A 25056-nucleotide genomic window follows, 5' to 3' on the forward strand; every position below is an offset into this window, starting at 1 on the left:
ACATTCAATTGTAACAACAAGAAAATTTGCACTTTTATCAAAACTTGTTGGTGAACATTGTGTATGTTGGCCGGGATGCATGTTGGGCTTGAGGAAAGGGATTATGTGGGAAAATAGAGTAAATGTGGTTTAAAAACAGCAACCAAATGGTTGATACCAAAATCAGACTGATTATATTCTTGGCAGCCAAAGATGGAGAAGCTGTGTACAGTCATCAAAAAAAAAAAAAAAAAAGACTGGGAGCTGACTGTGGCTCAGATCCTGAACTCTTTATTGCAAAATTCAGATTTAAATTGAAAGCAGGGAAAATTACTAGGTCACTCAAATATGACTTAAACCAAATCCCTTATGATTATACAGTGGAAGTGACAAATAGACTCAAGGGATTAGATCTGATAGACAGAGTACCTGAAGAACTATGGATGGAAGTTCATAACATTGTACAGGAGGCAGTGACAAAAATCATCTCCAAGAAAAAGAAGTGCAAAAAGACAAAATAGTTGTCTGAGGAGGCCTTACAAATAGCTGAGAAAATTAAGAAAAGCTAAAGGCAAAGGAGAAAAGGAAAGATATATCCATCTGAATGCAGAATTCTAAAGAAGAGTGGGGAAAGATAAGAAAGTCTTCCCAAGTGAACAATGCAAAGAAATAGAGGAAAACAATAGAATGGGAAAGACTAGAGATCTTTTCAAGGAAATTAGAGATTCCAAGGGAACATTTCATGCAAAGATGGGCCAATAAAGGACAGAAATGGTATGGACCTATCAGAAGCAGAAGATATTAAGAAGAGGTGGCAAGAATACACAGAAGAACTGTTCAAAAAAGATCTTCATGACCCAGATAACCACGATAGTGTGATCGCTCACCTAGAGCCAGACATCCTGGAATGTGAAATAAAGCGGGCCTTAGGAAGAGTCACTACAAGCAAAGCTAGTGGAGGTGATGGAATTCCAGTTGAGCTATTTCAAATCCTAAAAGATGATGCTGTTAAAGGGCTGTACTCAATATGTCAGCAAATCTGGAAAACTCAGCAGTGGCCACAGGACTAGAAAAGGTCAGTTTTCATTCCACTCCCAAAGAAAGGCAATGCCAAAGAATGTTCAAACTACTGCACGATTGCATTCATTTCCCATACTAGCAGGGTAATGTTCAAAGTCCTTCAAGCTAGGCTTCAACAGTACGTGAACCAAGAACTTCCACATAATTCAAGCTGGAGTTAGAAAACACAGAGGAACCAGAGATCAAATTGTCAACATCTGTTGAATCATAGAAAAAGCAAGAGAATTCCAGAAAAACATCTACTTCTACTTCACTGACTGTGCTAAAACCTTTCATTGTGTGGATCACGACAAACTATGGAAAATTCTTAAAGAGATAAGAATACCAGACTATCTTACCTGCCTCCTGAGAAACCTGTATGCAGGTCAAGAAGCAACAATTAGAAGTGGACATGAAACAACAGACTGATTCCAAATTGAGAAAGGAGTATGTCAAGGCCGTATACTGTCACTCTGCTTATTTAAATTATATACAGAGTACATTATGTGAAATGCCAGGCTGAATGAAGCACAAACTGGAATCAGGATTGCTGGGAGAAATAATCAATAACCTCAGATATGCAGATGACACCACCCTAATGGCAGAAACTGAGGAGGAACTAAAGAGCCTATTGATGAAGGCAGAAGAGGAGAGTGGAAAAAAGCTGGCTTAAAACTCAGCATTCAAAAAACTAAGATCATGGCATCCAGTCCCATCACTTCATGGCAAATAGAAAGGGGAAACAATGGAAACAGTGACAGACTTTATTTTCTTGTGCTCCAAAATCACTGTAGATGGTGACTGTAGCCATGAAATTCAAAGATGCTTGCCCCTTGGAAGAAAAGCTATAACAAACTAGACAGTGTATTAAAAAACAGAGACATGACTTTGCCAAAAATGGTCCATCTAGTCAAAGCTATGGTTTTTCCAGTAGTCATATATGGATGTGAGAGATGGATCATAAAGAAGGCTGAGCGTCAAAGAAATAATGCTTTTGAACTGTGGTGTTGGAGAAGACTCTTGAGAGTCCTTTGAACAGCAAGGAGATCCAACCAGCCCATCCTAAAGGAAATCAGTCCTGAGTGTTCATTGGAAGGATTGATGTTGAAGCTGAAACTCCAACACTTTGGTCACCTGATGTGAAGAGCCAACTCATTGGAAAAGACCCTGATGCTAGGAAAGATTGAAGGCAGGAGAAGGGAACGACAGAGGATGAGATGGTTGGATGGCATCACCAACTCAATGGACATGAGCTTGAGCAAACTCTGGGAGATGGTGATGGACAGGGAAGCCTGGTGTGCTGCAGTCCTTGGGATTGCAGAGTTGAACACGTCTGAGAGATTGAATAACAGCAACAAAAGGCAGCAATGGTAAGAAGGAAGATGTCCACTGTTTATTGAGAGAATATTATGATAAATGTTATTATTTTTAATCCTCACAGCCACATGCCAAATATTGTAATTAATTCTTTCATAGAAGAGAAAAATGAGGTTTATAAAGTTAAGGATTCACACTCAGATTTATCTGATTCCAGAGCATAGACTTTTTCTCATTATGTTTCTAAAGTTTCATGGAGCCAGATCACAGAGCCCCTCATATAATATGATGTTAGAAAGTTTAAGTGGTATGGCTAGCATTTCCTAAAGTGCATCCTGTGTGAGAGTAATCCTTCAGCACAGGAACTTTGTTACTCTAAATGAAAGGCTAAGGTGCCCAGATAAGCTTATGATATACTGAGTTTCACCAGCCACTCACATTCTCCCACCGTGCATCTCTTGAGGGATGATGTGTATGCCTGAAGCCACTGTTTGGAGTTTGGGGTATTCTGGGGCTGCAGAATAGAGCTTCTGAATGTGTGATGCTAAATGCATCCATTCAGAGGTTGAAATCATTACCTTAATCTCATTAGCAACACAAGGATGAAATGTATATTGTGGTAAATATAGTCAGTAATAATGTAATATCTTTAAATGGTGACAAAGGTGGTCAAGATATGCAAACTTACAATTATAACATAAGTACTAGTGATGTAATGTACAACATGATATAAGTAACACTGGCATATGTTATACATGAAGTAGTTAAGGGAGCAAACCCTAAGGTTTCTCATCATAGGAAGGCTATCTTTTTACTTTATTTTATAAATGTATGAGATGATGGATGTTCACTAAATTTATTGATGCAATAATTTTATAATGTATAATGTATATAAATCAGATCACTATGCTGTACACCTCAAACTTAATACAGTGTTGTGTGTCAATTATATCTCAAATAAAATGGGAAGAAAAAAAGGCAATACTCGTCTAGATCTGTCCTATACCTTACACCTATCATGTGATACGTCTTTACTTTGAGGGAATATCGTCAGTTCCTAGGAAGCATATTTTATTTTGCTTTTCTTTTTTTTTAAATCTCCTTTGTTAAGCTGAATTATTTAAGAATATAGGTTAAGACTGCTTAACCTGTAGAATTTTAACTATGTACTTAAATGTATAGTTATATATATGTATATGTGTATATACTGCACAAAGACTAAGCTTCCAGTTCTGTTATTATGTATATTCAGACATCTATATGAACATATAAGTGAAAGATTAGAAGGAAATAATGATAATTGATTATATCTTTTGTGACAGTATTAGAGATGATTTTCTTTACATTTTCTAAGTTTTCAAAAGAATATATATTATTTTCATAAGGAGAAAAATACATTTCCTATATATGTCCTCATTGCCTAGTTTAAAAACGTGTTGTATTGCTTTTCTTTTTCAGTCTATCTGGGCACATGTCCCTTTTGCATATTTTATTCATAGACTAAACTCCTTGTCTGACTTTCACAATGAAATCCGCTTATTAATGCTGAGAAGAAATACTAAAATTTGCACTGAGACTGAATGATCTTGAGCACAGGAGAAACTCTGGAGACAGAGAGAGAGAGACTCTGTGTGTGTGTGTGTATGTGTGTTTCTAATATATGATGGAATTTGAATGAGCAGAAATACAAAATGGGAGTTAGCTCAAGCAAGAGATGGAAGGGAAAATATACAAAGGAGAGGGTGGGGAAAGAAGCCAGAAACGAGTAAAACATAGGCAAAGGCTAGAAAAGAGGTGGAGAGCAACAGCCAAAGTGAGTGTAAGGGTTACACATTCCAGAGCATGCTACAGAAATCCCAAATTGCTGGATGCTAAGGAAGTTATGACCAACCTGGATAGCTTATTGAAACGCAGAGACATTACTTTGCCAACAAAGGTTCGTCTAGTCAAGGCTGTGGTTTTCCAGTGGTCACGTATGGATGTGAGAGTTGGACTGTGAAGAAAGCTGAGCCCCGAAGAACTGATGCTTTTGAACTGTGGAGTTGGAGAAGACTCTTGAGAGTCCCTTGGACTGCAAGGAGATCCAACCAGTCCATTCTAAAGGAGATCAGCCCTGGGTGTTCTTTGAAAGGAATGATGCTAAAGCTGAAACTCCAGTACTTTGGCCACCTCATGCGAAGAATTGACTCATTGGAAAAGACTCTGATGCTGGGAGGGATTGGAGGCAGAAGGAGAAGGGGACAACAGAGGATGAGATGGCTGGATGGCATCACCGACTCGATGGACGTGAGTTTGAGTGAACTCAGGGAGTTGGTGATGGACAGGGAGGCCTGGCTTGCTGTGATTCATGGGGTTGCAAAGAGTTGGACATGACTGAGCGACTGAACTGAACTGAACTGAACTGAAGAAGAGTGGATTTTTAATACAAAATTGAGACTATCCTTTCTCTTCTGTTTTATTTTATTTATTGCTAGTCTCCATGCTTTTTTAACATAAAGTTTTAGACTATGTTTCTGTTATATGAACCATAGATTACTGCTTTAGACAGTCCTATAACATATGTTAGTAATAAATTTAAATCAACATTATTTTCCAAGAAGTACATTTTCAGCATACTTTGACTTCCAACTTTGTGAAGCTCATGAACATTTAAAGGAAAAGAAATGAAATAGTCCTATCTAGAACTGTGGATAACTCATTAGTTTTGGTTTAAATAGATTTTTTAAACCTAATTTTACTTTTTGGTGATGGTCCTTTTCTCCTTTTGGGAAGACTTGCACAGTCAGAGTCTTGAGTCTGTGTAAACCTGAAACTTGGCCTGCACAATCCTGAAATTACCCAGACCTTCATGGCTTTCACTTGAAATTATGAAATTGGTTTGTTTTCCATTAACATATCTGAGATGTCTAGATTACCAGTTGTCCAACTACCTGTTATTTGGTTTTCATGCATAACTGCGTATGTGTATTCTCAGTCACTCAGTTGAGTCCAACTCTTTTGTGACCCCATGGACTGTGTAGCCTGCCAGGCTCCTCTGAGAATGGAATTTCCCAGGCAAGAATACTGTAGTGGGCTGCCATTTCCTTCTCCAGGGCATTTTCCCCACCCAGGAATTGAACCCACATCTCCTGCGTTGCAGGCAGGCTCTTTAACACTGAGCTGCTAGTGAAACCCTCACATGCACAAATGCTTTGCCCTCAAACCCAAACCTTTTACACTAAGTTCACACATGCCTAGATTCCATATCTAGAGATTCATTCTTTGTGGCCTTTTGCATTTTGTTGCATATGAACATATTTCCACTTCTAGAAGAAAATCATTCATGGAATGATAAGCCATTTTGTATTGGGACTGATTTTTTTTTCAATAATTTTTATTGGGTGAGGTTTTGACCCAAAGATAAATAGAGAGATCACAAAGAATTTATACTTAATAAGTAGATTTAGGATATCAAGGAAAATTGAAACAGCAGAAACAAACTTGACATTGGCCCAGTATTGCTTATACTCTGCAAGCTGCATTCATGTGTAGCTCTCCTTTAAACACATAAGTTAAATATTAGCCACCTTGTTTCAGAATTTTCTGCTCTAGATTAAGATTTCTCAGTCTTTGGCACTATTGACAGACTTAGGTTAAATAGTCCTTTGTTGTGAGCAGTTGTCATGTGCATTGTGTGGTGTTTAGCAGTATCCTTGACCACTACCTATGAGATGCTATAGTACACACTCTACTCCTGCGGTTGTGACAACCAAAAATACCTCCAGAATTTGCTGCACATCTTCTGGGGTGCAACATAACCCCTGATTGAGAACTGCTCATCTCAGACAATCTGTGTTTTTACATTTCTCCCTAGTGTCTGGAATCTAATCAGCATGTCTTTAAGTTCATATGTAGCAGGTATAAATTTCCTTTAAAGCATTTTCCCTCGTCTCTAGCCTGCTCTTTAGTTTTCAATTAGTATGATGACTCTTGTGGCTCCAGAAGTTTATAATTAACCACTACACATAATCATTGCTACTAAGCTTGATGTAGAGAGTCTTTACAAAATTGCCAAAGGCTTGAAATAAGGGATCTATCACATGCTCAGTTCTTTGACCATACTGAGCCATTATGTCAACTGCTCTTCCAGATGACACCATGGCCTCAAAATCTAGTTTTCCACTTTATCTCCCAACTCATGTATTTATGTATGTGTGTGTGTGTGTGTATTGAAAAAATAATCTAATATAATGAAAGATGATTAGTTCTCCTTTGAAGATCTTTGTAGAGTTAGTGTCTGATCTAAAATAAATTGCTTAGTTTATGTTGTTGATTTGTGTTTTAACTTTAACCTAATAATACCCTATATACATTTAGTATGTCTAGATTCTGCTCAAGGGATGGCAGAAACCCAGCAGTAGTGCTATCGTTTTGAAACATGACAAATTATAGTGCTCTAAGGACTAAAGTAGGCCATACTGAATTTAATGCAGAGAAACTGAAGGTTAACTTGCTGAGGGAAAACCCAAATCATGCTAGGAAAGGCAAAAGAAGTTAGAAGCAACTGAAGCATTATTACAGAGCAAGCATGTGTACCAAGGGAAGGACACAAGCAAGGCTGGTTCAGAAAGTCAGAGGCCACGAAGAATGGGACTAGGTAAGGGTGTGTAATAAAGACAGCCCAAGGCAAATGATTCTGCATTAGTGCAGAGAACAATGCCTGGATTATAGAACCTCACTTCTCTGTGTGCTGGCTGTATAGTGTCCAACAAGACCTGAGGGCTTAGAGATGTACAGTAGAACAAGGCTCTACTTTAAAAGCTAGATTATGAAGTCATGTACTCTAGATCAAATTCCCAACCTACTCACTCGATTATGAATGAATTCCAGTATCTAAGTCTACCTATGTACTAAATCATGGCTCTACAAAATATACAAAATGTATCTTAAAGTAGACAGTCATATACTTCTGTTATACTTTTGGCCCTTAAAGAATAACTTTCATCTCTAATTCACCTCCTGGTATTAAGAAGTTTTCAGAACAGCTTACATTTTGAAAAGATATCCAACTATTAGTCATGGTTATTGGCAACTCCCGTATGTGACTCATATTACCTATTGGATAATAGTTTGAGAATCATTTGCTAATTCTAAAATATATGAGTTTAACATTTTTAAGGGCTGTTAAATGTATTTAATATAAGAAAAATGCAAGGAATTTTGTTGGTTAATTGATCATCACAGTAGTTTGTTATCAGTAAATATTGGCACACAATTTTCCACACAGGATTATTATCATACCTTTCATGTCTACGAGCTATGCAGAAGGAAAAGCTTTTTAGACTATACTGAATCAGTTCGATAATGCATGTGAAAATGGTTAGCAGAGTATTAGGAACAAGTAGGCACTTGATATTTTTCTTAGGGAAACTAAGTAAGATAGTGAGTAGCTATTTCAAGTTATCCACTATGATTGAGATGGAGCCAGGGAGTGAATTTAGAATTCTTGTCATGAAATACATTGCTTTTTATTTGCCATTTTGGACCAAGAAAAAGAGTCTTGCCTGTCTATAATTTTTCTCTTTGCAGTATTGATTAACATGATGACTATAAAATGGGACATACAATATGGCCACAGTTTTGCTATTAAGTGATAGTCATGCCTTAGCAACAGTGAAGTCTTGTCTACCATGAGCCCTGGTCAATGTATTTAACATTTCTGAGCCTCAGTTTTCTCATCAGTGAAGCAGGTTTACTATCACCTGCCTCATAAGACTGACCTCAGAGTTAAGACACTCATACTGTGTCTAACAAAGGGTTTGACCAATAATATCTCCTCCATAGGGGGAATTACAAATATTTCATTATAAGAGAATCTAAATATTTGGGGCAATGTTTTAGTCCATTCATTAGGAAGTTTTTGTCATTAAGTGTCTATATGATATATTCAAGCTTGAGAATTAGGTTCGTATTTTTAGCTTTCTTATTAGACAATTTTAATGGCTACATCCTTGAAAACTATATTAAAAAGATTTTTGCTGTTTTTTCTATAAGCTTTCTTATAGCAAAGAACATTATTTTACACTATCCCTTAAAGGATCCAAATGAGAGTAGATATGGCTTCTGAAAGTCTTGGGTATTTTTAATCTTCTAAGTCTTCAACCAATTGTCATTTCATTAAGGTGCCCTGCCGAGATGTTCTTTCACATACCATCATTAAGATGAATTGTAGCTCTGCTCCATAATACACATATTACAAGCTCAGTCCACATGTGCTGAAATTATAACTGCAGACACGATTCCAGTTCCCGGAGAGCAGTGCAGAGTCACAGCTGCTGTCTCAGGCAGCTTTGCTGTCAGTTTCAAGTTAGAAACCACCTTTCTAATGAAAAGAACAAAAGCTCAAAATAAGAATAAAGGGATTGGCTCTTTGGCAAAAACCAAGGATTGGAGTGAATATCAAAGATTTTTTTTAAATTTCTTTTATCATGGAAAAATATAAATGTAGCAATATACTCTTATTTTAATCATTTATAAGTGTACAATTCAGTGGTATTAAAAACATTCACAGTGCTGTGTAAGCATCACCAGTATTTATACCCATCACTTTTTCATTATCCCCAACATTATTTTCTTTATCCCCAACTCTGTATCCAGGAACAAATCACTTTTCCTTCTCCCTGACCCCAGATTCTGGTAACCTCTCTTCTACTTTCTGTCTCTGTGAATTTACCCGCTCTAGGTACCCCGCATTCTAGTGGAATCATACAATATCAACCCTTCCATGTCAAACTTATTTCATTAATCACACACCTGTGTAATAGCACACATCAAAATGCCATTCCTTTTTATGGCTGAATAGCATTCCACTGTTTTTATATACCACATTTTATTTATTCCATCATCTGTTGATAGACCCTGGGTTGTTTCTGTGAGCACTGGTATACAGATATCTGTTCAAGTCACTGCTTTCAATTCTTTTCGGTATAAAACTTGAAGTGGAATTACTAGGTGATATCATAGTTCTGTGTTTAACTTTTTGAGGAAACATCAAACTGTTTCTCACAATGGCAGCATGATTTTACATTTTTACCAACAGTGCACAAGGATTCTAATTTCTTCACATCCCCACCGGTACTTGTTATTTTCTAGTTTTTGCTATTACTATTGTTATTTTTGTCATCCTAGTAGGTATGAAGTGGTATCTCACTGTGATTGTGATTTGTATTTTCCTAATGACTAATGGAGAAGACTCTTGAGAGTCCCTTGGACTGCAAGGAGATCCAACCAGTCCATCCTAAAGGAGATCAGTCCTGGGTGTTCATTGGAAGGACTGATGCTGAAGCTGAAACTCCAATACTTTGGCCACCTGATGCAAAGAGTTGACTCATTGGAAAAGACTCTGATGCTGGGAGGGATTGGAGGCAGGAGGAGAAGGGGCCAACAGAGGATGAGATGGCTGGATGGCATCACCGACTTGATGGACATGAGTTTGGGTGAACTCTGGGAGTTGGTGATGGACAGGGAGTCCTGGCGTGCTGCGATTCATGGGGTCACAAAGAGTCGGACACGTCTGAGTGACTGAACTGAACTGAACTGAAGGACTAATGATGCTGAGCATCCTCTTTTGTACTTGCTGGTTTTTTGTGTATCTTCTTTGGAAAGACATCTATTCAGATCCTTTGGCTATTTTTTCATGTTTCTTGATTTTTATTGATTCTCTGAAGCACACAAAATCCAAGTGATTAACCCAACAATACTCAATAGATGGCAAAGATAAGACATAACCCCCTTCTTCTGACTCTGGGCCGAGTTCTCTTTCCTCTGGCATCTGCAGAGTCGGCAAACTGCCCTTGAGTCAGAGGTGGTTCACAGAAGTACATCAGATTCTTCAGTGAATTTGGCTCAACAGAACCCCTTCAACTTATCATCTGAAGCTGACATTTTACTGTGACTAGTTTCTGTGGGTCACCTTTGACTATTTTTAAATGGGGTTGTTTGTTTTGTTGTTGCTAAATTGTAGGAGTTCTTTATATATTCTAAATATTAATTCCTTATCAGATACATAATTTGCAAATATTTTCTCCTATTCTGTTGGTTGTTTTTCCACTTTCTTGTTTGTGTCTGTTAATACATAAACGTTCTTATATTTAATGAACTCTAGTTCATCTTGTTGCCTGTGTTTTGGAATCATAGCAGAAGTTACTTTTTAAAGTTTCAATAGAACTTTAACACTGACTTACAAAGATTATTTTTACAGCTTGTCTTCTGTCTTCTGTCTTCTGCTATCTGTTGCCATAAAAATGTTTTCCTGCTTTACAGGGTGCCACTAATCCTTTGTATTGCCAGCATGATGCTCACAATCACATACAGTAGGTTTGCTGTGTTGGCTATTTCTCCAGAAGCTAATATTATCTCATCCTTTCTGCCCTGTAAGGCAAGAGGGGGCAAAACAGGGTAAAATGTGTCCATGATATTCAATATCCAGCCTCACAGGTAGGACCGGATTTGTTGTTGTGACATACTCACATACTAAGAACACAGTGCCTGAGCAGCCTATGCTTCAGTTCAGTTCAGTTCAGTCACTCAGTCGTGTCTGACTCTTTGTGACCCCATGAATCACAGCACGCCAGGCCTCCCTGTCCATCACCAACTCCCGGAGTTCACTCAGACTCACGTCCATCGAGTCAGTGATGCCATCCAGCCATCTCATCCTCTGTTGTCCCCTTCTCCTCCTGCCCCCAATCCCTCCCAGCATCCGAGTCTTTTTCCAATGAGTCTGGAGTTATTTCTCCACAGATCTCCAGTAGCACATTGGGCACCTACTGACCTGGGGAGTTCCTCTTCCAGTATCCTATCATTTTGCCTTTTCATACTGTTCATGGGGTTCTCAAGGCAAGAATACTGAAGTGGTTTGCCATTCCCTTCTCCAGTCGACCACATTGTGTCAGACCTCTCCACCATGCCCCCGCGTCTTGGGTGGCCCCACAGGGCATGGCTTAGTTTCATTGAGTTAGACAAGGCTGTGGTCCTAGTGTGATTAGATTGACTAGTTTTCTGTGATTATGGTTTCAGTGTGTCTGCCCTCTAGTCTTGCCATTATTCCTTCATTCTCAGAGATGAACTCTATTTACCATTTATTTAGCCAAAAGAAGACCTGACCCAAAAACCTGTGTTGAAGACCTCTCTCCCACTACTAAATACTTATAAAGACTTCACTAAACTAAAGCTGATCTCAAAATATATGTGTCCAACTAAATCTTCTTCCCAAATCCTTATTTTGTGCTGCCATACTTTTGGTCCAACAAGAGGAATAATAAACAGGAAGGGAAAGTAATCAAGATGCCAAGCTGAGAAGTACAAGTGCTCTAAGAGATGAGAAAAGGCAGTCCCAACCTAGAGATGGAAAGTATCCAACAGTCCTTTGTGACCCACGAATACCAGGCTTATCAACCAGTCTGTCCTTTGCTTGGAGGTTCTTACCAAACTCTGTTTCCAAAAAGATTTAAAATATGAAATGCCTTGAAACTTAGATTGAGGCTTCATCCAAAGATGAGAGATCAGAAAAGCAAAACACCATGTGAACGTGAATAAGTCAAAACTGCCACACCCATTGCTTACTCACTGACTATAAAGGCTAGTAAACATCTCTAAGGTGTGTCATAACTATGCTTTTAATCCTTTTTCTAGTACAAATAAAACTGCCAGCCACAAGCAGTGCATACAGTTAAAAATACACACTCAATGATTGTGAAGCAGTACAGTTGGCTTGAAAGATCTGAACCTCAAGAGGAAACAAAAAAATATCAGTGCAGCCATATTAGAGATATACAGAATAAGCTTTTCTGGGAAAAGTATGGTTAAGACCCAAGAAATAATCACCCTGAGAAATTATATGGGCCTATGGAACATTAGGAAATCATGACCAGCTCTGAGCTTTTTCTGTCAGGTGCTGTATGCATCTTAGCATCAGGACTTTTCCTGACTGCCCCCAGGGGTACGTCAGGGGTCCCCCATTCTGCTCATCTACCACTGTCCAAGCCTTCGTGTCTTTGTCATATTTTCTGGAGTAGGAATTGGCAAACATTTAAAGAACCATATGGTAACTATTTTAGCCTTTAGAGTCCAAGAGGCAAAATCCAGGATATTGTTTAGGAATTTATGTATAACCACTTTACACTTAAAACTATTTAAAAACATGAAAACTGTTCTTAGCCACACAATTTGCTGAGCCCTGTCCTGGAGGACTGATCAATCAGTGTATTTAAGATGTGGAAGTGCAGCGGGAACATGTCACCTGGGGTGAGTTTATGTATTTGGGAACTCTTCATTGACACAGAATGTTAAGCTTTGTGTCTTTCTAAGGACACAATGTTAAATGATAAGCAAGGACATGACAAAACCATAAACAATTTCTCTTCCTTAAAGGGGCACTGGCAGGCAATTCTTTCTATCCCATTGTGAAAAGTGAAAGTGAAAGTCGCTCAGTCGTGTCCACTCTTTGTGGCCCCCTGGACAGTTCCATGGAATTCTCTGGTCCAGAGTACTGGAGTGGTAACCTTTTCCTTTTCCAGGGGATCTTTGCAACCCAGGGATTGAACCCAGGTCTCCCACACTGCAGGCACATTCTTTACCAACTGAGTCATAAGGGAAGCCCAAGAATACTGGAGTGGTTCAGTTCAGTTCACTTCAGTTCAGTTCAGTCGCTCAGTTGTGTCCGACTCTTTGCAATCCCATGAATCGCAGCACGCCAGGCCTCCCTGTCCATCACCAACTCCTGGAGTTCACTCAGACTCACGTCCATCAAGTCCGTGATACCATCCAGCCATCTCATCCTCTGTCGTCCCCTTCTCCTCCTGCCCCCAATCCCTCCCAGCATCAGAGTCTTTTCCAATGAGTCGACTCTTCGCATGAGGTGGCCAAAGTATTGGAGGTTCAGCTTTAACATCACTCCTTCCAAAGAACACCCAGGGCTGATCTCTTTTAGGATGGACTGATTGGATCTCCTTGCAGTCCAAGGGACTCTCAAGAGTCTTCTCCAACACCACAGTTCAAAAGCATCAATTCTTTGGCACTCAGCTTTCTTTATAGTCCAACTCTCACATCCATACATGACTACTGGAAAAACCATAGCCTTGACTAGATGGACCTTAGTAGGCAAAGTAATGTCTCTGCTTTTCAATATGCTATGTAGATTGATCATAACTTTCCTTCCAAGGAGTAAGCGTCTTATAATTTCATGGCTGCAATCACCATCTGCAGTGATTTTGGAGCCCCCAAAATTAAAGTCTGACACTGTTTCCACTATTTCCCATCTAATTCCCATGAAGTGATGGGACTGGATGCCATGATCTTCGTTTCCTGAATGTTGAGCTTTAAGCCAACTTTTTCACTCTCCTCTTTCACTTTCATCAAGAGGCTTTTTAGTTCCTCTTCACTTTCTGCCATAAGGGTTGTGTCATCTGCATATCTGAGGTTATTGATATTTCTCCCGGCAATCTTGATTCCAGCTTGTGCTTCTACCAGCCCAGCGTTTCTCATGATGTACTTTGCATATAAGTTAAATAAGCAAGGTGACAATATACAGCCTTGACGTACTCCTTTTCCTATGTGGAACCAGTCTGTTGTTCCATATCCAGTTCTAACTGTTGCTTCCTGACCTGCATATAGGTTTCTCAACAGGCAGATTAGGTGGTCTGGCATTCCCATCTCTTCCAGAATTTTCCACAGTTTATTGTGATCCACACAATCAAATGCTTTGGCATAGTCAATGAAGCAGAAATAGATGTTTTTCTGGAACTCTCTTGCTTTTTCCATGATCCAGTGGATGTTGACAATTTGATCTCTGGTTCCTCTGCCTTTTCTAAATCCAGCTTGAACATCTGGAAGTTCATGGTTCACATACTGCTGAAGCCTGGCTTGGAGAATTTTGAGCATTACCTTATTAGCGTGTGAGATGAGTGTAATTGTGCGGTGGTTTGAGCATTCTTTGGCATTGCCTTTCTTTGGGATTGGGATAAAAACTGACCTTTTCCAGTCCTGTGGCCACTGCTGAGTTTTCCAAATTTGCTGGCATATTGAGTGCAGCACTTTCACAGCCCTGGAGTGGTTACTGATGTCTATAGTTGTGTGATGAAGACTGATCAGAAACAGCTGAAAGTTTCAGCCAGAGTCTGGGAAGCATGATAGTTCTTCTTGCCATCTTGGCCTTATGAGAGTGCTGAGAAGTGAAAGTGACCATCTTGTTACTATGATCATGCTGGTGACTGACAAGCAGCACAGAGGCCTTATGAGAATGAATGAGATAATGTCTGTCAAGTGCTTTGAGCTCTTTAGAAGAAATTTTCTTTGTAATTAGAAAGTAATGCTGCATTATTATAGCTATTATGATTATCATAATTATTAAAGGTAGAGCCAGAAGACCGGGCCCCTCCAATGGAAAAAGTCATGAATAAAGCCCAGTAACTCATAAAGGAAGTGGTTCATGCATCAGTTATGAGCTTCCAGTTTGTAATTACAGTGTACTGGGTGGTTTTACATGTACCAGTTTGTTATTCATCCAGAACAACCTTTACATGTATAATAGCTCCCAATACACAGCAAACATAAATGAAACGGATGAAAGCTCTTTGTGACTACCAGATTGCAAATTTGAAATTCAGTTACCTATTAAGGATTGTCTTTAAATTTGCACAAAAACATGGTAAAATTTGTCAATGAGAAACCGGAGTTGAGGTAAGAAAAAATGTAAGTATGACTCTTACATGTGTGGACACGAGGATAACAAAAGGAACCATACATTCACTTCACTCTCCCATTATATTACACATTTATAAAGCCTTTACTTAAGTACCACTGATGCCAAAATGTAAGAGGTCAATTTTCTCTCTTTGGTTCTGAAATGCTCTTTTTATTTTGCCACATCTCGGGTTCCACAGAGAGGAAGGAATGAAAACAAAGGGTAAAGAGTAATCAAAAATCACCCTGAGGGGTTTAGAGAATGCCTGTTTACCAGTCCTTGATGCAAATCCAGATGGCCATTCGGACAGTAGGGGATTTGTCCAGCAGCCAGCCTGTGCCCTTCTGTCGATACAGTTGTGCTCCTTAAACTCTGCTATAAGCACATTCTGAACATGGAGTTTAAGCTGTGATTTAACTCAGAGATCTGAAGCTGGGAGACAAACCACATACTAAGAACATCATATGCTATTGTCTCCCTGCTGCCTGGGCAGGGTGTTTTAGATTCAATTCAGTTCAGTCGCTCAGTTGTGTTTGATTCTTTGCGACCCCATGAACTGCAGCACTCCAGTCTTCCCTGTCCATCACCAATTCCTGAAGCTTGCTCAAACTCATGTCTGTTGAGTTGGTGATGCCATCCAACCATCTCATCCTCTATCATCCCCTTCTCCTCCTGCCTTGAATCTTTCCCAGCATCAGGGTCTTTTCCAATGAGTCATTTCTTTGCAGCATGTGGCCAAAGTATTGGAGCTTCAGATTCAGCATCAGTCCTTCCAATGATTATTCAGGACTGATTTCCTTTAGGATGGATGGACTGGCTGGATCTCTTTGCAGTCCAAGGGACCCTCAAGAGTCTTCTCCAACACCGCAGTTCAAAAGCATTCTTCAGCACTCAGCTTTCTTTATGGCCCAGCTCTGACATCCATACATAACTACTGGAAAAACCATAGCTTTTTCTATGGTGTTCTAGACCTTCTTTATGTGGAAAGAGCTGTTTTTTTTACCACTTTGATGCTCTGAGTGACCAGTCTGAGTTCCTGTAATTTGACCTTTAACCCCATCCAGCACACAGCTATCCACATTTCCTTTTCAAGTTCGTCATTCAGAATCCACAAATGGGAACCATGGTCTCTTACACAGAGTCACTGATAGAGGGATAGACATTATTTAAGCCTGGTTAAAGGGTGCAAAACATGCCATCTCAAAATATGCCACTCTGGTACAGGGCTTACTTTTAGCTAAAGAAATTAAAAAACAGCAGATGCACAATGGGTACTCTAAGGAGAAGGAAGTAAAACCCCACATGGGAGATATACATCCTATGCCAGGAGGGCAGTAGCATTCTTATCACCAAAAATGGGAAGTGGTAGTAGAAAATAACATGTACAAACAAGGCTTGTTAAACTAGCCCTTATTTTCCCAGTTACTTTTCTGCCATTAACTGTCCTAACCCAAGCCCCTTTGCTTTGTCGTGTTTTTATGGTTTACTTCTCTGTGCAGTTCAGTATATAAACACTCAACTCTAACTTGGTCTTTGAGTCTTCATTTCCTTAAGAGGGGTCTCATGTCATGTAAAACTTTTATTAAATAAATGTGTGTGTTTTTCTCCTATTAATCTATCTTTTGTACCAGTAGTCCTAGCTAAGAATTTATCAGGGTAGAAGGAAAGGTTAGTTTTATTCCCCTACACTGTTTTAGCAAACATTTTCTCAAAGGGTAATTAAAAAAAAATAATGGGTCTCATTCTTTTCCGTTCAAAACAAACATATTTATTAAATCCTGGAAGAAAAGAAGTTTATATATATTCTACAAATTATATTACTGACCTTATTTAATAAGTGAAAGTCAATGAGAAAATTGGCAGAGCCTTTTAGACAATAAAATGTTAAAAAGCCAAGTATGTTTGAGGAGGAATCAGAAATTACATTTTAATCTTTCAACCCTTATATTTGTAAAGTGCCTTAGAGTTCACAAATGATGGCCACATGTCCACTCTCATTTAATATTTGCAGCACACGAGGTCTGTATTATTATCATTTCTATTTTTCCGCTAAAGGAACCAAGGTTCAGAGAGGCACACTGATCTATGTGAGATCATATATCCATTTAGTGTCAAAGCTGTGGAGAGAAATAGTTTGTTCCAATATCAAGTTCATACATTGAGAATTACGTTAGGATAGTTTGGCTATCTTAACAAAGGAGTTTGGCTTCTATTAACAAAGGCCCAACAAGACAGAAGTTTATTCCTTTCTAATTCAGTCGTCTTTAAGTGTCTGGGCACAAATGGTCCCAGGCTGATAGAGTAGTTCCACCACGCCTAGGATCCAGGCTCCATTTTCCTGTTGGTCCTCAGCTCGTGGCTTCCATCTCACAGTCTAATTCAATCATTTTGTTCCTGTTATCACATCTTAATTCCAGCCAGCAGGAAGGGAAAGAGGAAGGTAGAAAGGGTCCTCTGTTTCACTCTAGGAGCACAGTCTGAAAGTTGTGAACTTCGCTCCTGCTCCCATTAGCCAGAACTTGAAAACACCTAATGGTGAGCAGCTTTGCACACAACAAAACCAGGGCATTCTGTTAACAAAGGACAAAGTATGAAAAGCATATCGGGACAACTAGCAAGCTTTGTTATTTTGAGTACCTATTGTGTTATGAACTATTTAAGATACTGGGATAAAGAAAAGAGAAAACTGTGGTTACTGCCTGTCAATTTAAGCCAGTCTTAGCTTTTTTCCCCCTGACTAGAAGAGTTCTCACATCCCGAGCTAGGCAGGACAGTTTGAACCAGGCAGTCAATAATGGGAGTAATGGTGCCCAAGATCCACATCTTAATCTCAAGAATCTGTGAATGTCACCTAATAGGGCAAAAGGGACTTTGCAGATGTGATTAAATGGAGGATTTTGAAAAGGGTAGATTATTCTGAATTGTCTGGGTGGGCTCATGTAACCAGAAGTGTCCTTATGAAAGAGAGGCAGGAGATCAAAGTTAGTAAGAGAAGGCAGTGTGACTACAGAAGCAGAGACTGCAGTGATATACCACAAGCCAAGGGATGATGATAGTCTTTAGAAGCTGGTAGAGCCATGGAATTGATTCTCCCTGGACTCTATAAGGAATCAGACTTGCCAGCGTTTTGATTTTAGCCTTTTAAGACTAATTTTTAACTTCTGACCTTCAGAACTGTAAAAGAAAAAATTTGTTTTAAGCCTCTAAGTTTGTGACAATTTGTTACAACAGGAGTAGGAAATAAATACACCCAGCGAATGTCAGACAAGATGCCATTTATTTCTCATAAGAGCCAGATGCCAGGACTCAGCTCTGTATGGTGGAACATCCCTGGCACCACCTTCCTTATAAATGACATGGAACACTTGGGAGACTTTTCTGTCTTGAATTCTTTTGCTTTGACATTGGGAATAATGATCATAAGTCTTATATAAAACTGCACGCCATCATGGCCTGGCAATCACTGTTCATTTATCCTTGGTTTAAACCATCTATGGAGTTCTGCTCTTTGCATTCCAATCATTTAGTAGCAAAATACAAGGATCATTATAAAGCTGCACTGTCTGTGTGTACCTTGATTTCAGAGACAGGGGTCTCTGAAATTTTTGGCAAGTAGTAGCTTACTCCTTGCCTGGAGACTCCCAGGGACAGAGGAGCCTGGTGGGCTGCCGTCTATGGGGTCGCACAGAGTCGGACACGACTGAAGTGACTTAGCAGCAGCAGCAGAAGCTTACTCCTTGGAAGGAAAGTTATGACCAACCTAGGTAGCATATTCAAAAGCAGAGACATTACTTTGCCAACAAAGGTCCATCTTGTCAAGGCTATGGTTTTTCCAGTGGTCATGTATGGATGTGAGAGTTGGACTGTGAAGAAAGCTGAGTGCCAAAGAATTGATGCTTTTAAACCGTGGTGTTGGAGAAGACTCTTGAGATTCCCTTGGACTGCAAGGAGATCCAATCAGTCCATCCTCAAGCAGATCAGTCCTGGGTATTCATTGGAAGGAATGATGCTAAAGCTGAAACTCCAGTATTCTGGCCACCTCATGCAAAGAGTTGACTTATTGGAAAAGACCCTGATGCTGGGAGGGATTGTGGGCAGGAGGAGAAGGGGACGACAGAGGATGAGATGGCTGGATGGCATCACTGACTCGATGGACATGAGTCTGAGTGAACTCGGGGAGTTGGTGATGGACAGGGAGGCCTGGTGTGCTGCGATTAATTGGGTTTCAAAGAGTCGGACACGACTGAGCGACTGAACTGAACTGAACTGAACTGAACTCATATACTCTCAAAAAAAGAAAAAACTTAGGGAAGCTTAGAGGAATATAGGTGATTAGAGAAGTATGACCCGCAGTAAACTAGTTGTCAGTACTACATTGAATTGCTGTGATCTTTGGCCACTGTCACAAGGAACAGTCTAGTTGCTGTCCTCCTTCTTCTCACTTGAAAACACTGCATGATGAGTCAAGAATGGCCACAGGCTCCATCAGAAACAGAAGTGAATGAATGGGGTGTGGCTCGAATATGTCTAATGTGAATTGCTTAGGGCTGAATGGAATCATGCCCTGAACTTGAGTGCAAGGCACTGGATAAACACAGCACCTGAACCAAAAAACTGAGAATTAATTTGTCCTTATGGAGAGAAGCCAGAATCAGATGCTTCATCTATAGATGCTAGTCAGCTCTTCTTCACTGTCAATGCTTAGGAAAAGAGAGGATATAAAAGATATATGTATAGTAACAGGTATTTAAGAGAATACTCTTAAATATGTTGAGGTTGGATTTGGTTCAGGATGAATAAATTCTAATGACAAATATTTCTGTTATGTTTTGGAATGAACAAAGCGTTTTTGTAGGTATCGATCTTGTGTCATTATTGCTATCTCTCTGTGGTCTTATTATTATACTTCTGGTTACAGATAAGAACCTGAGATGCTGGTAGCTCATCTAAGTCTTACTTAATTTTGACAGACCTGAACTCAAGTCTTCAAACTCTGAGTCTGGGTTCTTTCCACTGAAATATGAGGTCTCTGTAGTGACTCTGAATGTTTTGCATTGGTAAAGGTATTTTAGTGCACTGTGAGACCTGCAGAATTGCACAGGATTTGGGGATTATTTTAGCTCTTCATGTGTATGTTGGGGTAGAGCTAAGGAGTGTGTTTGGATCAGCTGTTCTCAGACATGTTATCAATATGAGGAGAGTGCTGACTGTACACCATTTTTCTAACTGTCTTTCTCCCTTGACTCCAGTGCATCCATTATATATATCAGAGGCTATAGGGCTTCCCCAAGAACCTTTGAAGACAGTTGTTTGTATGTTTAACAGTGACCCTAGAAGTCAAGTATATTCCCCAGTGTTACGTTACCAGCATGTCCCAAGGTTTCTTGAAGCTGTGCTGTTGTTGCACACCTCCATTTTCTCAGTGTTCCTCCTTCTCACTGTCTAGGCCTGCAGGGTGGCCTGGCCAGCAACCCTGCACAAAGGACTCACCCTATTCCAGGCACTTCAGAGACTCAGTGAATATCTGCTGAGGGAATGAATGGGGTGAGATTTACATGAATGCCTTCAACTTTGACGCTCTGAGTCCCTCAACTAAAAGACAGTCTAGTGTTTTCTCACAGTGACTCTTCCCAAATATTTTTGTCAATCTCTTGTGATGCTTATATCTGCTTGTGAATCCATCTCCATAAGTTTTGCTTCATACCATTGTACTAAAACCCAGATGCTCACTCACAAGCTGAACTCCACATCTGATAATTTCTTTGTTGGTTCTGAGAGGGAAATTTACTTGTTTTTGCACTGTCTTGATTCTCATAGTTTGTGCCAGCCAGTGAGAGAGTGAGCATATCTTCTTTCTGTGTTATGACTAGTAAGATGTATCCATAGGGCTCCAAAGTGTTACTGACCTTCCATTTCATGTAAAAACTGTCAGCAGGATTGGGTCAAGATGAGTTCCAGTATCTGGAGTCATTCATGTTCCATGATGCATAGGTTTTGTTATTTAAGGTCATCGTGCTGGTATCTTTTCTAAATATGTTGGAAAATAATAAGTAGTCCTCACAACTATGCAAAAACTTAGGTTTGATACCATGAATGGTCTAAGTATGACTATAACTTAAAGATATATGCAGTTTCAGAGGTGTTATCAAGAAAATTCTCTAGGCTATTTCCTGGTGCTGCACCTCACAGTCCGTTCACACAGCTGAGATCCTTTGCTGGGTGCTGGTGTTAGTTCTTTACACAGGGGAGACACTGGAATGTCATCTCACACCCACACCATAGTTTCCTATGTAGTAGCCTTATGTCTCCATGTATGTTGTCAACTCTTCTGAGGACCTAATATCTTGTTTTTCTGTTTTCCCAGTGTCTGAGTATACAGGAGCTGATCATTAAATACTAGATACTATTTGATTCAGACATTTGCATATTATAATCAGGGAGCTCTAGCAAATGAACTGGCAGCTGTCAACCTGCTTTGGCTACACTCACACCCAGCATTCAAGGATATTACATACATGACATTTTTAGCTGTGTTAAACTAATCAACTGAATCATGAGCCAGACTGGAAGAGAAAAGAATGCAGCTGAAAATGTCTTGTTCATCAACCCTTGGGAAAGGCTAGGATCATGACTGAACATAATGACTCTCCTTTGCCTTCCTCTCACTATAGGCCAAGTCTCTTCTCATCCTTGTTAATTAATTCTATATTTCTCGTATTTCAGATGACAACCAGTCTCTATACCCATCTGTATTATCCCTGGCCAAAGTCTTACCGGGTTTGAGGGAAACAAGACTCTAAAAAACTTGTTCAGCTTATTTTTCTTTCATACACACAGCTTCTGTTCTCCACACAGGTGAGACCAGTATCATTCACAGTCAGCGATGGGCACTGGGCTGCTCCTCACGAACCTGTTATGTTATATGCTTTCATCTTTCCATCATCAGTCTGTCTCCTTTTTCATTTAAAATGGACTTTATTTTTAAAATGACATACTTACAAAAAAGTGTGCAGATCTTAAATGTAAACTTTCATGGATTTTCAGAAAGTGAGTACATCCATTTAACCAACGTGTGGGTCAAGCAAGACTGTTATCAGCACATATGAATCACTCAAGCTAATCATTATCCATCTCTAAGGATAACCATATCTCACCATCCTGACATCTTGTACCATAGATAAATTCTTGTATTTTAAAACTTTATATATATATAAATGGAATTATAAAGTAAGTATTTTGTGTGTCTGGCCTCTTTTGCTCAAAATTATGTTGTGAGATGGATCTGTGTTGTTACATGCAATGATAACATGTTCATTCTCATGTTATATAGTATTCCACTGAATATATCTGTGACAGTTCATTTTCTTCATTCTATTCTATCCATTTGATACTACAATTCATTTATTCATGTTCTCCTCTGAACACAGTCATGTATGTCTATTAAACATATGCATTCATGTGTTGGGTATATAACTAGGAGCAGAATTACTGTGTCTTAAGATTGTCAAAGGGCTTCCCTGGTAGCTCAGCTAATAAAGAATCCATCTGCAATACAGGAGACCCCCGGTTTGTTTCCTGAGTTGGGGAGATCCCCTGGAGAAGAGATAGGCTACCCAGTGTAGTATTCTCAGACTTCCCTAGTAGCTCAGATGGTAAAGAATCTGCCTGCAATGCAGGAGACCTGGGTTTGATCACTGGGTTTGGAAGATTCCCTGGAGGAGAGCACGCAATCCACTCTAGTATTCTTGCTTGAAGAATTCCATGGACAGAAGAGCATGGCAGGATACATTCCTTGGGGTCGCATAGAGTCAAACAGGACTAAGCAACTAAGCACAGCACAGCATAGCACAGGATTGTCAAAAGAAGACTTACAGATTTGAAGAAGAAAAGCAATTTATTTGCAAAGTGATAAGAAAAAATTGAGACTTCAAAAGACACATGAAAACCAAAAACCAAGAGGTTGTTTGAGTGGGAAATAACCCTCAAGATTTCTGAGTTCACATTAGTTAATTCATCTATTCATGGTGGGAAAATTCACCTTTCTGACATGATTACCATATCCACAAATGTCACAATCTGTTTTAAGATATCAGCATTGCAAAATTCAGAGATAATGTTGTTCTTGCAGGGCAGGCCAGGCTTATAAGAAATGTTCAAGGTGTTGTTTAACTGGAGTCCCAGTATTGTACACGTAGACCTATTAAATTTGCAGTGTCTCACTGCAAAGTATATCATCATCTCTGTGTATGTGATATATGTTCAGTTCAGTTCAGTCGCTCAGTCGTGTCCACTCTTTGTGACCCCATGAACTGCAGCACACCAGGCCTCCCTGTCCATCACCAACTCCCGGAGTCCACCTAAACTCAGGTCCGTAGAGTCAGTGATGCCATCCAACACTCTCATACTCTGTCGTCCCCTTTTCCTCCTGCCCTCAATCTTTCCCAGCATCAGGATCTTTTCAAATGAGTGAGTTCTTTGCATGAGATGGCCAAAGTATTGGAGTTTCAGCTTCAAGATCACTCCTTCCAATGAACACCCAGGACTGATCTCCTTTAGGATGGACTGGTTGGATCTCCTTGCAGTCCAACGGACTCTCAAGAGCCTTCTCTAACACCACAGTTCAAAAGCATCAATTCTTTGGCACTCAGCTTTCTTTATAGTCCAACATGACTATAAAGAGTCACATCCATACATGACTACTGGAAAAACCATAGCCTTAACTAGATGGACCTTTGCTGGCAAAGTAATGTCTCTGCTTTTGAATATGCTGTCTAGATTGGTCGTAACTTTCCTTCCAAGGAGTAAGCGTCTTTTAATCTCATGGCTGCAATCACCATCTGCAGTGATTTTTGAGCCCCCCAAAATAAAGCCTGCCACTGTTTCCACTGTTTCCCCATCTATTTGCCATGAAGTGATGGGCCTGATGAACTATGGATGGAAGTTCGTGACATTGTACAGGAGACAGGGATCAGGACCATACCCATGGAAAAGAAATGCAAAAAAGCAAAATCGCTGTCTGAGGAGGTCTTTCAAATAGTTGTGAAAAGTAGAGAAGTGAAAAGCAAAGGAGAAAAGGAAAGATATAAGCATCTGAATGCAGAGTTCCAAAGAATAGCAAGGAGAGAAAAGAAAGCCTTCCTCAGTGATCAATGCAAAGAAATTGAGGAAAAAAACAGAATGGGAAAGACTAGGGATCTCTTCAAGAAAATTAGAGATACCAAGGGAGCATTTCATGCAAAGATGGGCTCAATCAAGGACAGAAATGGTATGGACCTAACAGAAGCAGAAGATATTAAGAAAAGGTGGCAAGAATACACAGAAGAACTGTACAAAAAAGATCTTCACGACCCAGATAATCACAATGGTGTAGTCACTCACCTAGAGCCAGACATCCTGGAATGTGAAGTCAAGTGGGCCTTAGAAAGCATCACTATGAACAAAGCTAGTGGAGATGATGGAATTCCAGTTGAACTATTTCAAATCCTGAAAGATGATGCTGTGAAAGTGCTGCACTCAATATGCCAGCAAATTTGGAAAACTCAGGAGTGGCCTCAAGACTGGAAGAGGTCAGTTTTCATTCCAATCCCAAAGAAAGGCAATGCCAAAGAATGCTTAAACTACTGCACAATTGCACTCATCTCATACGCTAGTAAAGTAATGCTCAACGTTCTCCAAGCCAGGCTTCAGCAGTACGTGAACCGTGAACTTCCTGGTGTTCAAGCTGGTTTTAGAAAAGGCAGAGGAACCAGAGATCAAATTGCCAACATCTGCTGGATCATGGAAAAGCAAGAGAGTTCCAGAAAAACATCTGTTTCTGGTTTATTGACTATGCTAAAGCCTTTGACTGTGTGGATCACAATAAACTGTGGAAAATTCTGAAAGAGATGGGAATGCCAGACCACCTGACCTGTCTCTTGAGAAACCTGTATACAGGTCAGGAAGCAGCAGTTAGAACTGGACATGGAACAACAGACTGGTTCTAA

This window comes from Ovis aries, chromosome 4 (assembly GCF_016772045.2).
Source record: "Ovis aries strain OAR_USU_Benz2616 breed Rambouillet chromosome 4, ARS-UI_Ramb_v3.0, whole genome shotgun sequence".
NCBI classification, from domain to species: Eukaryota; Metazoa; Chordata; class Mammalia; order Artiodactyla; family Bovidae; genus Ovis; species Ovis aries.